This window comes from Triturus cristatus, chromosome 9 (assembly GCF_964204655.1).
Source record: "Triturus cristatus chromosome 9, aTriCri1.1, whole genome shotgun sequence".
NCBI classification, from domain to species: Eukaryota; Metazoa; Chordata; class Amphibia; order Caudata; family Salamandridae; genus Triturus; species Triturus cristatus.
The window spans coordinates 1,250,995,435-1,251,013,349 of record NC_140592.1 but is presented as its reverse complement, the minus strand read 5'-3'; positions in this window follow the sequence as shown (position 1 = coordinate 1,251,013,349).

Here is a 17,915-nt window from a genome sequence, read left to right as displayed (position 1 = left end):
AACATCCTATTTGTTTGCATTCAGTTGTGAAACTTCCATTCACCATATTCATACATGCCATACATACTGACCCATTTGGTCGCTATGTTTGTATTTCTTTAGTAGCGTCCTATTGAGAGCTCCATGAGGGTAAGGAGGCAGGTGGACCTTGTAGTCAAACTTTCATCACAGGTCTCTTCCCGGCCCTGAACCTATTTGGTTCCTCCTAGATTCTTTTTTTTGGGGGAGTATATTTTTATTAGCATTTTATAAGTAACAAAACATGGTACTGTACAGTCAGATTCGATGGTGCATACATAATGTTCTAAAATAGTATACATTAGTTGTATAGCCAATTTTCTCACCAGGAAATGTTCCACATTATGTCCAACTAGAAAGCAACAAGGATTCACGGCATTTTGCATATTACTTCTGTCTTAGTTTCTTCATTCACTGACATCCGACAAGGATTCCTCATGTGGGGGTTCACAGATATTCTCACGGTAAGCATTCCACCTGCCCCACACCCGTATCCATTTTTTGGGGCATCCACTGTGGACATAGACAGATTTCTCCACCACCATTGCATTAATATCGTAGATTCCTACTATATACGGTACAACATTACAGCCTATAAAATTCAACACAAGAGTGATTTGCCTAGGATCACAGAATTTGGTCAAGCTGGGAAGCCGGGATTGATGTTCAACACAATAAATTTCTTGGGTCTGATGCATTTTTTCTAAAAAAATGGCAATCCAGGAAAAGAAAAGATACAAGAAGGAAGATGAAGAGCAAAAGAAGTGTCTCTTCGATAGAGGTCTAAATAGGGGAAGGAATCCCTTTTAGGACGAATGCCCTCACTCACCAAAAGGTGACATGCTTCATCATCTGGGCTTTCTCCTCCCAGTGGGAAATCCTAGTCCCACTGAGGGCTACAACCTCCTCTCTAAGAGGAAGGAGCTCTGGGATGTTTTGATTTATAAGCCTCACAAAGGATGCTAAAATCCCAAATGTAAAGAATGGTGATGTGGGGGTGCAGCGCGAAAAATCAAAAATAGAGGAAAAGTGAATCTAAAACAGCCTAGTGCAGATGAAAAGAAAACTTTATTGGCTCATCTGTACTGACAGGTCTAAAACGCAGTGTTTCAGCAGTATAGAATTAAACTGCTAGAATGGAAGGGTCGACATGTTTCAGCCATTGAACCTCTGACTAGTAAGTATTGGCTTTCTTCAGGACCAATAACAACGCTGCTGCAATGAGTGACCTCCGGTCACAAATCCATTCCGCAACGGAGTACCGACGGAGAGAGCGGGGCTCCCCTTCCTGAGTTTGTGACCAGGTTGAGGTGGGCTCACTTGTCCAACTACACGGACAAGTTCCAGTGATACCGATGCTGATCACTGTTCTTTACTAAGTATACACTTTATATTATTTTTTCACTCATTGCAGCAGCGTTGTTATTGGTCCTGAAGAAAGCCAATACTTACTAGTCAGAGGTTCAATGGCTGAAACATGTCGACCCTTCCATTCTAGCAGTTTAATTCTATACTGCTGAAACACTGCGTTTTAGACCTGTCAGTACAGATGAGCCAATAAAGTTTTCTTTTCATCTGCACTAGGCAGTTTTAGATTCACTTTTCCTCTATTTTTGATTTTTCGCGCTGCACCCCCACATCACCATTCTTTACATTTGGGATTTTAGCATCCTTTGTGAGGCTTATAAATCAAAACATCCCAGAGCTCCTTCCTCTTAGAGAGGAGGTTGTAGCCCTCAGTGGGACTAGGATTTCCCACTGGGAGGAGAAAGCCCAGATGATGAAGCATGTCACCTTTTGGTGAGTGAGGGCATTCGTCCTAAAAGGGATTCCTTCCCCTATTTAGACCTCTATCGAAGAGACACTTCTTTTGCTCTTCATCTTCCTTCTTGCATCTTTTCTTTTCCTGGATTGCCATTTTTTTAGAAAAAATGCATCAGACCCAAGAAATTTATTGTGTTGAACATATACTGTGTTAGGGGTATTATTTCTTGCAGGTCTTTAAACATATGTACCCTTGGACCCCCTTTCTTTCAAGAATTTGGTGTGTTTTAAGCCGGGATTGATCCCAGGTTTTCTGCTTTTACATTGTTCATTTCAGCCATTAGCTATTATAGATTTCTCCTGTATTACATCAAATGTTAATTCTTTGTCTTTAATTGGGTTAAGGAAGACCAAAAATGGGGTTTGGCTTAAGAAGCAGCAAGGCCAAGCCAACTGAACCGAAAAAACAAAAAGAAGCGCCAGTGCTGCAAGTCATTCTAGAGCTGTTTTCTAGTGCATTGAACAAAACAAATGCTAAAACAACCACTTTTTCCGTTGGATTTAATCCAAAAATTATTTAAGAAAAATCACATAAAATACATATCAAAAACACAATTTACCTACAAATCAGAAATTCTTCTTTTCACTTTTTCAAAAACCACCCTTTCCTTTTTATTCACACTATTCTCCGAAATTACCGCCTCAGATACTTGAATGCACATTCACTCACCAGATCTCACAGTCAATCATCAAACTCACTTCAAACTTTCCCACCAAACTGACATTCATCTTCACTAACAAACATACTCCCTCCTAAACCTGTTCCCACAGATAAATTCTCTGAGGGAACACTTTGAACAACAACTGAAGCAATAAAGTTTAGTACAACAAAGCGGCTAAGGCTATCACAAACCACATACATGGTATTCAATTGTTACAATAAACCAAAGTTCATATGATTAGCCTAAAAAATGCCATGGTCTACGCATTTCGAATCCCGTCGATTTGAGGGATTCTCCTCAGGACCAGAAAAGCTTTAATCACATTCAGAACTCAATCGTTCTCTTTTTTTCACACCCTTTTAGCTGTGCAAAAGGCGGTATGTCGCTTATGGAGATTCGACGTATGCACTACATTTCTGATTAAATGTGTTCAGTTTTCAAAAGAACAAACTTGTCCAATATAATTGAATGCCGAGTGGCTTGAGGTTATTGATTTCGTCTGATGTCACTTCTTGTGATGCCACTTCCTGTAAAGTTGTGGCTTGTGATGCCACTTTCTAGGATGCCACATGCGGTCATGCGCCGTTATGTCATGCACCGCAATGTCATGCGCTGTGATGCCACTCGTCATGATTTCACGCGTTGTGATGTCACACACTGTGATGTCACTTGCAAACTGCCTAACTATGTTAGTCTACTCACTGTTTTTTTTAGAACTTGTGCCCTGCCTGGGTGTCCCTCGGTGACCAATGCTTGTTGTTTTACGATTGCATGAATCAATGACATAAGTGCATTTAGTTGTAGCAATTCCTCCCATGATTTATTTGATGCATTTGTAAGATAGTTTATTCTCTTTCACTCTCTGAAGAGCACACCAAGGGAATTTTCTACATTATACATTTACTAGTGCTGATATTGAAAACAAATATTTCATCTTAACGCAGATTCTAAACACGACACAACACCTGGAAACACTTGCACAGACAGTCTGCATCTCTTTAGCAGTGGTCTCATGCTGACACAGGTTACAACTGTAGCAATTGGGTTGTTCCAGTGAACTGGGCAGTCCGCTGTAGAAGGCAACTATTCACACCACGGGAGCCCCAGCCTGCTATTCTACTGGGCTTTCAAGAAACCAAACCACAGGTTCCATAAAAGATTCATTCACTTTAATTGTATTTTACATAAGCAGTGAGGGAACAGTATATTTGAGTGGTTAAATCAGGAAATGTATTGTTGTAAATAGTAATATGGTTGATATCGGGTTAAAGTTTCAAATTCCTTTAAGTCTTTTTGTCAGAGATATGGCTCTGTCTTTAATTGTTTCCTCCTTTACGTCTTCCTGCTTTTTTATTCTCTCTCTGGAAACCCGAGTGGCGGGGAGCCGTGGGAGGTACCAAAATAGAGCATACAAAAAAAGAAAAGCAAAGTCACCACTAAATTTGGTTTATATAATTTTGTTGAGGAGAGGGAGTGAAGGACAAAACACCTCGCCCGTCACCAGTGATTGTGCCTGCTATCGTAAATCGGGCAGCATTTATGTCCCTCCTTCCGCCCCGCGGCTACGCGATGGAATAGCAGTAGCCGTTCCCTTCCTTGTAAACCAGCCCCGTACGCGAGAACATACCTCTGGAAGCCACACTCCTCCAGGAGTGTGGCGGGCTTGACTGCAGTACCGGACGGGGTCCGGCTCCTTTCTTTGAGGTTCCTCCGGTATCTTCGGAAGGATCTCTTCTTCTTTCTTGTTTTCGGCAAAACGGACGGCGGTCGTATCTTTTCTTTCCTCCGGGATTCTCCAAGACGCCCTCGGGTCTCCTTCCGGGAGTTGACGTCCGGGGTCCATATCGACGACGTTCCTGTCTTCCTGCGCGTTTAAAGGAACTGCTCCTTCCGGATGCCCAGCGCTGATAGGAGGGTTGTATGACATCAGTGGGTCGGGGAAGTCCAGGCGTTGCTCCGCTTTAAAGGAGACGCGATCGTGCTGTGTTGAGGAGCCCCAAGGCGACTGGAAATAAAGAATAGGAGACACATAAGGAGGTAGCTCAACAGCAGTATCCTCGTCCTCATGTTCTCGGGTAAGCCCAGCGTGACACATCTCCCCCCTGGTCAGTTCCCGATCGGGGAACTGATTGACATGGGATAAAAAGTCAGCGTTAGCATTGAGTTTACCATTGCGATGTCTTACTTCAAAGGTAAAAGGTTGGAGGGAGAGGAACCACCTCAGGACCCTGGCTTAACCATTGCAGTGAAGCATGATCCGTGTATAGAATAAAAGGGGAACCTTCAATATAATACCGCATCTTTTCCACTGCCAATTTAACCGCCAGGCACTCTTTCTCAATAATAGGGTCGTTCCTTTCCCTGGGAAATAACTTGCGGCTTATAAAGGCAATAGGTTGTTCGATGACATCGTCGGATATTTGAGATAGGACGGCACCCAGCCCTGTGTCCGAGGCATCGGTCTGTAAAATGAAAGGCTTTTTAAAGTTTGGGGATATTAATATAGGATTAGAAGTAATGGCTTGTTTCAGGTTCTGAAAGGCCTGGACAGCTGACACGGAGGGTGATAATAGGTCCTTTTTCTTAACATCTTTCCGCAGTAGATCGGTCAGTGGGGAGGCTATCTGGGAATAATGGGGAATAAAGCGGCGGTAATACCCGAGTAATCCCAGGAAAGCCCTGACTTCCTTTTTAGTTGTGGGGAAGGAGGTGTTGGTGATGGCTTTTATTTTATCTTGTTGGGGTTCTATCATGTCATTCCCCAAGAAATACCCCAAATAGCGAACTTTATTATAGGCAACCCTGGACTTTTTGGAATTGATATGTAATCCGGCTTTTTGTAGGGCCTGAAAGACGTTTTTGCAATGGGAGAGATATTGTTCCCAGTTGGGGCTGTATATCACGATGTCATCGAGGTATGCTGCTGCGTACTTCCGATGGTCTTGCAATACCTCATCCATTAGACGCTGAAAAGTAGCTGGCGCGCCATAAAGGCCAAAAGGAAGGACAGTTAACTCATAAAGACCAGAGGGAGTTGAAAAGGCAGTTTTGGTTTGGTCTTGGGGGGCAAGGGGCACTTGCCAATAGCCCTTGGTCAGATCTAGGGTGGTTATATACTGGGATTACCCAAGCTGTTCAACTAACTCATCTACTCGTGGTAGGGGGTAAGAATCAAACTGAGTAATAGAGTTCACTGCCCTGAAATCTATGCCGAATCTTATCGACCCGTCTGGTTTAGGTACGAGGACAATGGGGGAGGACCAATTACTCTTAGAGGGACATATGATGCCTGCTGTGAGCATATTCTGTATCTCATCCTCAACGGCCTTTCGACGGGCCGCGGGGATTCGATAGGGTTGTTGTCTGATAATTTTCCCCGGGAGAGAAATGGAGTGGTATGTTCTATCAAGTTAGTTTGTCGTGGTTTATCAGAAAAGATAGGAGAAAAGGAGGAGAGTAGATTGTCTAGCTCCTTCCTTCTGCTGTCTGGTAAAGGGTGGATGTTGGTTTTTCGGGTTTTGGGTCTAATAACATGCAGGTTTTAGGTGGTGGTCCTAACCATTTTTTTATCAGGTTAATATGAAAAATCTGGGTCTTGTTTTTACTTAATCGTAGACGATAAGTGGTCAGACCTATTTTGTCCATCACCTCGTACGGGCCCTTCCATTCTGCCACCGCTTTTGGTAGAGATGTTGGTAAGAGCATAAGTGCCCAGTCATGCACCTGCAGATGTAACCACCTCTTGCCCTTGTCGTAGAACACTTGCTGGAGCCTTTGAGCTTTCTCCAGGTTGTCACGTTGAGGAAATATGAATTTTTATGGTCAATTGTGTCCCCTATCTTAGACCCCAACGGCTCCATGTACATGCTACAAGTACATGTATGTTCCCTCTAGTTCCAGCTATGAAGACGCAAATACATGTGCGTCCAACGTCAACATGTCCTCTTTCAGATTCGCCATGAATGGGTCGAATATTCCATTCCTAAGTAGGATTGGCCACCGACTTTATATGGTTCACTTTTCACGTTTTACAGTTCAGGCGAGTAGGCCCTGAATTCTGTCATCAAGCCTTTTCCTGCTTCTGCCTCTGAAATGCTCCAGCCTGGACCTGCATCCGTATCCATGAACTTTGTCCTACTCCCTGCGCGGCTAACGGTGCCTGACGCGGCCTGTTGCCTGCCAAAAAACTGTATTCAGCCTTCAAGTTATCTGCCCCGCTCCTCATCCAATGCATTCCTGTCTAGTAGTTTAGGTAAACATCCTTCCACCTACCGAGCAAAGGGCCCGGCCTCGCTGTCTTTATGCAAGTAATTCATAGCCCCTGTTACCATGGAAGATTTCTGCCCCCTCGCATCTCATGTAGACACATAGACGCTTGTACATGCACTAACAGTCAGTATAGAATAGATTCCGTCCGAGAGACCTTTCCTTTTGGATAAAACAGTTCCTTAAACAAAGATATTAGATACGATTTGGGATTAGGTTGACCTGACCCCCAGACTTCTGTCTCCACATGTACAGCTAAATGTCAATTCCCCTTTACCCTCTAGTTGCACGTCAATCACACGTCATGCGGCTGCGCGCGCATCTCTGCCAAATATTTCTGCTGACACTGCAGGATTCTCTTATGGATCCACCCACTTGTGACATCGTTTTAAATGACGTTTCTAGTATACGCCTATTATTACGCCTATTTTCATTACGTATGTGTATTCTTATCTGTATTATCAGCTGTTACGCCTCCTGCATCTGTCTTAATGTAATGCTTTTCATATATATATCATTACTTGTCAATAATGTATTGCCTATCCCTTCCTGAACCTCCGTGGTGATGGAATATGATTGCCTGGTTCGAACCATAATTCCTTTGTAAGGAATAAAGTCCTTTTCAGAACCTCTAATACCACGGATTCTGCCTCTTATTTTGACTGAGTTATTCTTACTAGACTTTACCGCATAAAAAAATAGTACAGGTAATTTAAATATTTACCACATAAATTGGCGCCCGAATAGGGACACTTTCTCATCTCACGCGCCGGAGGTGCGTTGCAGGCCCGGTCTCCTGCCACAGCTGGACGGACAAAAACGCGTACCCGCAGGATTTCCTGTATCTCCCTCCGGCCAAGCGGGGGTGACTGAGGCTGCGATCAACACCCAGACGAGGCGGTGAGAAGTGCGAAGTATCCCGACCAGAGCCTAGCTGAGAGAGCAAGATCCGAGGTATACAGAGGCCCACCAGGTTCCGAAGTTCCGAGTCGAGTCGAGTCCAGTCCGGTCCAGTTCAGTTCAGTTCCGAGGCCTTCCGTTCCGTGCTACCCGGTGAGTACCGTTGCTGGGGAGGCATTTAGACGTGCACATTAATTTGTGCCGGTCATGACGGGTTTGGGTACACAGATCCGGTCTGCACTGTTTTAGCAGTGTATCTGTACTGTTTAGCAGTATATCTAGTATGTTCATGTATATAATTCAGTATTATCTAGTATTAGTATTATGTCGGTGACTAGTTTTCTTCTAATTATCATTGTTCGTTAAATGTTAAATGTTAAATGTTTTAATGTGTTTTAAAATTGTGGTATGAATGAGTGTTCCTTATTGTGTTTATTGTATTAATTGTGTTCAAGTCCAGTTCAAGTAAGAATCAAGTAGCAAGGTTTAAAGATGCCGTTCTTTTCAAAATTAAGACAGATCAAAACTAGAAAAGGAGTACTCGAAGAAGCTGTTCCCATTCCACCTAGGGACACTCCAGGGTATTTTATGTACCATAAACATGGCCTAGATGCCGTATTATATCTTGACTTATGGGTGGATTACACCAAGGATCTAGCAGAAAGTCAGAGGTAGCCCGCAGCTGGGACATGGGATGCAGATTGCATCATGAGAGTAGAAGAAGAATTATGGAAAAAGAAAGCCAGACAGTCACAGAAAGATGCCATTGAGTTATGGCGTAAAGAATCGCATAGACGCACAGAGAAAGCGCTCAGACAGGAAGAGAAAAGTAGGGAGAACTCAAATAAAGCCCGAGAAAACGTATTAGTTGAGGAAGGTATCCGAGTAAAAACAGAACAAGGAGACCGACAACGAAACACTCTTATGAATGGTATGTATCCTCTTTTGGCCGAAGGTTTACCTAAGGCCACCCCGGAAATACCGAAAGATTTGCCACCCCCATTACTCCCGATTAAAGCACATCCCAAGACCGCAAAAGATATTTTCCTTTCTTCCTATTTAGACGATGTAGCTCCCGAATATGTTAATGTTCCACCACACACGCCACCTGTCGATGGTGCTCAACCCCGAGATCATCCGCCCCCAACTCCGCGACAACAAACTCCTCCGCACATTCCAATAGGTCCATCTGTTTCCACCGCTTTTCCTGCATCCACAGTTTCTACCTTACATCCCACAAATCCTTTCGTGCCTAGCACCTCAGAAGGTGCGACAGGAGGTGCGACATCAATTTTTGCCACGCCACCGTCACGAAGTAAAGCGTCTCTTAGAGATTTAGCAAACCAACGTACACCCCAAATAGCAACGTCCGACATGTTTAAGGAACATCTTGTGGATTGTAGATATGATCCAGTGCCCTGTAAAAATGACAGAATGCTGCTATCATCACTACGTATACGACGAGCTTCACTATATTTAACGACACTACCAGGAATGGTTAATCATCTAGACAATATATATCGCTTTGTCCAAATAGGGCAAGGCCCTGAAAGTATTGACGAAGCCATGGATTACCAGAAAGTGGATATACAGAGATTACTGTTACGCTTCTTCATAAACTGCTTGATCAGAGACAAAGATAGGCCTGGGGTAGATCAGGATGAAATGCAAGTACTTACCAGATGGGGTCAGAATATATCAGAGGGAAAACATGATAAACAGACGTGTATAGTAGCTATGTGCCGAAAGATCCGCAAAGAAGTAGAACGAATACATAAAGCCAGAATGGAGGCAGACAAAACTGAATCAGAGGGAGAGGAGGAGGAAGAATCAGAAATGCCCACAGGACAATTAGAAACGATAGCTTATGTAGGTAGGGGAAGACCTTGTAACAATACCAGATACTTTACTGATCCGATACGTCCAGAATATAACAGACATTTTCAAGCCCCTATGCTAAATACGAAGTCCCCTGAATACCTATTCCAGGCTGCTGATAAATTACTTCGAGACCGAAGGGGGTATCATATACTCGATTCTATGGATGAACAAGAATTAGCCAGGTCAGCAGTACAATGGGCTGACAGTTCTGAAAAATACAGTGATGATGCGCTAGCACACACGTTTTTGAATCTCACCCCAGACGAACAGCGTTTAGCTGGTATATACATGATACAACACCTCCTTATATTATATAGAAGCCAACACTCCGATCCTGGTCCCCTACCTGATACACTGATAGAATTACTCACGAACAAATGGAGAGGTTCAGGTACTGATTTAATTAAAGAAATTCTAGAATATCGTCACCAGTACTTTGTCTTCGTATGCCCAGAACATGTTTCAGTTCCCCCCCAAGGAAAGAAAAACGTATCACATAGACAGACAGAATCCCTTACGCGAAGTGCACCCAGTCAGAGGTGATGACAATACTTTTAAACGCGTGTTTGTGTACACGCCCATAACTAAAATTGAATTATTAGAAATGAAGAAAGTAGTACCTAGCCATGACAAAGACCCAGCAGGTTTCCACCGTGAGATAAAAGACATGTTACTCATGGGAGAGTATACATACCCTGACATTATGAAAATATTAAAAGTCTTATTACCTGCCGGTATTTACGAGAAACTCAAAGAAAAGGAATGGGAGGTGGGAGACCAAAAGATAGATTGGACAGCATTAGAAAACGAAGAAAAGGCCCGAGCTGCAGGTTCAGGGCTTGGGGAAAAGACTACAGCATTACCAGGATTATTAGTGCAGGTACTACCACGTTTATTGACTACGAAAAAGGAAGACTGGGGTGCAATTTCAGCCTGTAAACAAAAACAAGATGAAGACACTAGTGATTTCTATTCCCGATTTGAAAAATGTTTCGGTATTAATAGTGGCATAAAAGCAAGTAGTGAGTCGTATCCACATCTGTTTGTGACAAAATTAGTTGAAAAATTCCCTGCCCCAAGTTAAGAATAGAGTATTAAAATTCGAGAGTACTTGGCAAGGTAACACACCGTCACAGATGTTACAAATGTTACAATATCATCACAATAGAATTAGAGAAGAACAAGAACATGAACAAAGACGTATGAAAGATACGAAAATGAAAATGCTTGTTGCGCAGTCAGTTCCAGCCGATGGTCATAAAAAGGGTACGACGCGGTCCAATGATTCAGCGGGTCCTGTTAGAGGGACATGCAACTATTGTAAACAGCCAGGTCATTATATACACGATTGCGCAGTTCTGAAACATAATATCTCTACGGGTATAACGAAAGAGAGACCACGTCCGCCTAGACAGGATCAGATCCAACAACAAGTACCTCAGAATATACAGCCTATGCCAGCTGTACAACAGACCGCACCACAACAACAACCACAACAACAGCCACAGCCTATTGCTGCAACACAAAACACGACACAACAGATGTACCAGTATGCACAAAATGACTACCCAGAGTATCAGCGCTACACATGAAATAGCCTAGAGAGGGAAGTTGGCCTACCCCTTATTGAGGTTCCCGTAGATCAAGAGGGTCCTTACGTACAGAGTCAAGTATTAGGGAAAGACAGAAAGTTTCTACTCGATACAGGGGCAAGCAGAACCACTATCAGTCACAGCGAAGTCCCAGGGGCACCCCTCTCAGGCTCACAAAATATTTCCCTTGGTTTTTCAGGAAACCCCACTATTAACGAAGTATCGCAACCACTTGCATTCACAGTTGGTCCATTGACACGGACTACAGATCTATTGCTTACGAAATCATGTCCAGAAAACTTGTTAGGTATAAAAACATTGAAAGCTCTAGGAGCTATAATATGTTGTTCTCCGGAAGGAGTACGATTATTTTTGCGTGACTTTAAAGGTCACTACGTGTCTAGAGACATGGATCACCGGTTACAGAATCTACCTGCACATTTATGGGCACAAGGCCCCACTGATGTAGGTTGTATGCACATTACACCATATCGAGTCACACTCAAAACAGGAGTAGTACTACCACGAATGCGACAATACAAATTACCACCAGATGCTGTAGTGGCTTTGCTGCAAATCATTGACGAGCTCATTGCACAAGGAGTGGTCGTGGAAACCGACTCCAATGTATGTAATTCCCCGATAATTCCGATTCTTAAACGAACTGATCCAAAAGCACCGCCAGTATATCGATTAGTTATTGATCTGCGCGAATTAAACAAATGCATTGTACCACAATACCCCGTGGTCCCAGATATCTCTTCATTACTAACAGCCATAGATTCAGAAGCAACGTTCTTTACTGTAATTGACCTCAAGAACGCCTTCTTTAGCGTCCCAATCGATCCGGAAAGCCAATATTTGTTCGGATTCAGTTTAAATGGACGAAGTTTTAAATTCACACGCGCACCTCAAGGATTCACAGAAAGCCCCAGCATCTATAGCCAAGCACTGAAAAGAGAACTTGACAGTATCCACATGCCAGCTAACACTGCCCTGCTTCAATATGTCGATGATCTACTGATCACCGCCCGAAGCGAACCTGAATGTGAAAAAGCATCATTGACGGTTTTACATTTCTTAGCCGACAAGGGGCACAAAGTGTCCCCTTCAAAGCTGCAATTCTGTGTCCAGCAAGTTGTGTACCTTGGGCACTTGCTGTCCAAGGGGGGAAGACAGCTTACACCCGACCGCATCCAGTTAATTGTTAACATGCCGCCACCCAAGACACAAAAGGAGGTGCGGGCATTCATAGGCCTCACTTCGTACTGTAGGCAGTGGATCCCTCAATATGCATTTCTAGCAAAACCACTCATTCAGTTGACAACACAGGAGGCAGCGACATCGACTGTCCTCCCTTGGACTCAGGAACATACACAAGCTTTTGAAAGCTTAAAGAAAGCTTTATGCCAAGCACCTGTTTTAGCAACACCATGTTACAGCAAACGTTTTACACTCTTTGTCACAGAACGTGAAGGTACTGCTTTGTCAGTACTCACACAGGAACAAGCAGGATCACACAAGCCATGTGCTTATTTTTCTAGTACATTAGATCCCGTAGCTCAGGCTCTTCCTGCGTGCCTGAAATCAGTCGCAGCAACAGCTTTAGCAATCAGACAAAGCGATGCCATAGTGTTAGGACATCAATTGACAGTACAAGTACCACACGCAGTAGAGGTTCTCTTGAACCGGACCCAAACACAACACTTGACTATAGCAAGACTGGCGGGTTATGAATTGACATTGTTCCAGCCACACATAGAAATCAGACGTTGTAGTACATTAAATCCTGCCACACTTTTGCCATTAAGTGGAACAGACCCATTGGCACATGATTGTATTGAAGTCATTACTATTACGACGAAACCCAGACAAGACTTGACAGATATTCCATTATCAGATCCAGACCTGACATTGTATGTAGATGGTTCATGCATGAGAACAAATACAGGAGAGTTAGTGGCCGCTTATGCAGTCACAACAGACACTGAAGTTATTGAAACAAATTGTATCGATACCTTGTCAGCTCAAGCAGCAGAGCTCATCGCTCTGACACAAGCCTGTATTCAAGCCAAAAATAAGAAAGTCAACATATACACAGATTCACGTTATGCATTCGGAGTCGTCAATGACTTCGGCGTGCTTTGGCGAGAGAGAGGTTATTTAACTTCTCACGGTGCCCACATCCAGCACGGTCCCCTTATTCAAGTTCTGTTAGATGCAATACATCTGCCTACTGCAATATCGATTATGAAATGCAAGGCCCATACGAAAGTGACTGACACTATTTCTCAGGGTAACGGCCTAGCTGACAGAACAGCTAAACAGACTGCTCAGAATCAGACTCATACAACTGACACGACAAAGACAATAGTTCCGACACCAACACACTGCATGACAGTTAAGGATCCCGCCCTTGATGTAATTGACATACAGACACATGCTACACCAGAAGAAATAAAGAGATGGACTGAATTAGGAGGGATCCAAACGGATCAAGGATGGATGACGAAGGGAAAATCTATATGGTTTCTTCCTGACTCCATGGTTCAAGTCATCATTAACACAATACATAGTCCAGCGCACCTAGGAGAGAAAGCTATGCTAGACAGTATTTAACACATTTGGTTCAATAAACACTTGCGAGCCGCAGCTAAACAGAAAGTACGTACCTGCATGATTTGTTGTCAGTTCAATCCAGGAAAAGGCGTACCTGTAGAACAGGGTGGATTTCAACCCCCCGATCACCCTTTTGAAGTCCTCCAGATGGATTATATCCAGATGGAACGATGTCGAGGATTCAAATATGTCCTCGTAGTTGTATGCGCTCTTTCCCGGTGGACAGAGGCGTATCCCGTCTCAGATTACACTGCCCCGACTACTGCCAAACAGTTAGTTCGAGAATTCTTCCCACGGTATGGTTTGCCCCGTGTCGTGTACTCAGATAATGGCCAGCCATTCTCATCCGAGCTAATGAAACATGTTTCACTTCTGTTAGGCTACCAATGGAAATTCCACTGTGTCCGACATCCCGAGGCAGCAGGTCTCGTGGAGCGACATAATCAAACTCTGAAAATTAGACTGTCCAAAGTATGTAGAGAAAAAGGTGTCGACTGGATAGTAGCTTTACCAGTTGCGCTCTTTTACATGAGAATGGTAGCACACTCTCGAACAGGGCTATCCCCGTATGAGGTGATCTTCGGTAGACCACCAAATATGTGGGGGACGCCTATACCTCGTAAAATCACTGATGTTGATTGTAATATGTTGACAGATTACCTGGCTTCCTTGATGTCTGCACTACAATCTTGTCGTTCACAGGTAGCTGCAGCTTTTCCCGATAACACTGAGGTGAAGCCCCATGACGTGGTTCCGGGGGACCTTGTGCTTGTAAGGAACTTCGACAGAAGGAACCCGCTGGAGCCTCGCTGGCAGTCGCCTAAGCTCGTCTTATTGACCACAAGGACAGCTGTGAAAATTGAGGGACGCAAAGGGTGGTTGCACTCGAGCCATATCAAAAAATTTCATGGACTACCATCTGACTCGAACTTTCAGCCCTGCATTTCCTCACAGACTGACTCAAAACTCCCCCTGGTTGATAAGCCAGAAAAAGAGAATTATAAACTGAAACTAAGGTCTAGCAAGTCAGACAATTTGATTGTTTAAGTCCTCTCCAAGGTGAATCGGTTGAATTTGTCTCTGACATGTATCCTCTAGACCGAAATAGAGAGAGAAATAGACAGAAACAGCTCAAGAAACATGCGTACTGTAAATCACTTCGTAGTCACTGCATAGTGACATTATTAATTATGTTTTTTCTAAGTCTTCTGATTATTATTGCCAGTATATTTTTACACATGTATTACCCTATTTCCAAGCGTGCTTTCAATGCTACTGCCGAACATTCTTTTAGCGAATTACCTCTGCATGAGTTGTCCTATAGATTTGCGCTGCGCAATAACACTTTCATTAGTATGTTACATCATTCTCATCAGACCAGCAATGCTACAAATTGTTGGATATGTGGCCGACTCCCTCCCTATCAGAAATACAGGGGAGTTCTGCCCCTCTTTCCGTATCCATTTACACACAATGGCTCCTGTGGAGCATGGTTTAGTTTGATTAATTCCCTAGATTCAAATCCAGTAGTTTATCAAGACAACTGGGTATGGGGAAACCTGAACCTAGTTTTACTTAAAGTCTGCTACCCTAACAAGGAGGGACTTCCCAAAAGAACAGGGACTGATCTAGAAAATGAAGTATATGGATTAGGTAACTTTACACTTAACCTCATGATCCTGAATGTTGAATCCGAAGCTACACCAATCTTGCCCGCTATGTCAGTATTTCCAGTTAGAGGCGAATTATGTGTAAGAAAGAATGGTTCAATACACATGGGCCATAGTAAATGTACCACTGTAATAGAATTCAGTGATAAAGGCAAGTCTACATTTAGAGCTTCCCGTCACTCCTACTTCATCTGTGGTCACACCGCATATATACGCCTACCCCTAGATTGGGATGGTACCTGTTACATTGCATTCCTTCTGCCACCTGTTTTCCTAGCCCCGCCTGATTATCATAGGAATACCCATTTAGTACACAATAGACAGCAGAGAGATCTCCCGATTGTCGACTACACTGAAACAGCATGGGAGAAATACACAGATTTCAATAAAGGTTTCTTTCCCTACATAGGTACAGTCACTAATAGTAAGCTGATACGTAGATTAACTAGAACCCTTGAAGCAGTAGTGAATGAAACTACTTCCGCCTTAGGTAACTTAACAGAGGAGCAGTCTGCGATGCGGATTGTTGTTCTTCAAAATCGTCTTGTCCTTGACGTCATTCTGGCCGATAGGGGCGGAGCTTGTAGGGTCATCGGATCAAGTTGCTGTGTTTTCATACCAGAAAACGCGCCGTCAGTATATAAAGCCATAACTCGACTTCATAAAATCGTAAGCCAGATACACCAGAATCCAGGCACCTGGACTTGGTCCGGTTGGTTCTGGAGCATGTTGTCAGCCTGGGGATGGAGGATCCTATCCTTCCTAGGTATTGGCTTTCTCATACTATTCAGTTGCTGCTTATGTCTACAATGTGGGCCAGCGATTTGTGGTCTGTGTGCCACATCGTGTATCCCGCCTTCAAATTTTCATTCAAGATCCCGGAAGAAGAAAGAAGAACAAATGATGCTATATGAACAGATTGATGGATTGATGAAGATGGATATTTCATGAGGGTCCGTAAGGGGACAAGGAGGGAATGAGGAAATATGAATTTTTATGGTCAATTGTGTCCCCTATCTTAGACCCCAACGGCTCCATGTACATGCTACAAGTACATGTATGTTCCCTCTAGTTCCAGCTATGAAGACGCAAATACATGTGCGTCCAACGTCAACATGTCCTCTTTCAGATTCGCCATGAATGGGTCGAATATTCCATTCCTAAGTATGATTGGCCACCGACTTTATATGGTTCACTTTTCACGTTTTACAGTTCAGGCGAGTAGGCCCTGAATTCTGTCATCAAGCCTTTTCCTGCTTCTGCCTCTGAAATGCTCCAGCCTGGACCTGCATCCGTATCCATGAACTTTGTCCTACTCCCTGCGCGGCTAACGGTGCCTGACGCGGCCTGTTGCCTGCCAAAAAACTGTATTCAGCCTTCAAGTTATCTGCCCCGCTCCTCATCCAATGCATTCCTGTCTAGTAGTTTAGGTAAACATCCTTCCACCTACCGAGCGAAGGGCCCGGCCTCGCTGTCTTTATGCAAGTAATTCATAGCCCCTGTTACCATGGAAGATTTCTGCCCCCTCGCATCTCATGTAGACACATAGACGCTTGTACATGCACTAACAGTCAGTATAGAATAGATTCCGTCCGAGAGACCTTTCCTTTTGGATAAAACAGTTCCTTAAACAAAGATATTAGATACGATTTGGGATTAGGTTGACCTGACCCCCAGACTTCTGTCTCCACATGTAGAGCTAAATGTCAATTCCCCTTTACCCTCTAGTTGCACGTCAATCACACGTCATGCGGCTGCGCGCGCATCTCTGCCAAATATTTCTGCTGACACTGCAGGATTCTCTTATGGATCCACCCACTTGTGACATCGTTTTAAATGACGTTTCTAGTATACGCCTATTATTACGCCTATTTTCATTACGTATGTGTATTCTTATCTGTATTATCAGCTGTTACGCCTCCTGCATCTGTCTTAATGTAATGCTTTTCATATATATATCATTACTTGTCAATAATGTATTGCCTATCCCTTCCTGAACCTCCGTGGTGATGGAATATGATTGCCTGGTTCGAACCATAATTCCTTTGTAAGGAATAAAGTCCTTTTCAGAACCTCTAATACCACAGATTCTGCCTCTTATTTTGACTGAGTTATTCTTACTAGACTTTACCGCATAAAAAATAGTACAGGTAATTTAAATATTTACCACAACGTGCAAACTCTCGTAATCTGGACAACCGAGACTTTAATCTTTCGGTATACTCAAGGAAGGGTTGGGTTTCTTCTGGTCTTTCTTTTTCCCACGCCTCCTTGGTCAATTCCAAAAGACTACAGGGTTGCCTCCCATACAAGAGTTCGAACGGTGAACACCCTAGGCTACTCTGTTTTTGACAGCGAATAACAAACAAGGCTAGAGGAAGCAGTGCATCCCAATCTTTTCCCTCTGCTGACATAATTTTTTTAAGGGTTAGCTTAATTGTATCGTTATAGCGTTCACACAACCCGTCTGTTTGGGGGTGGTA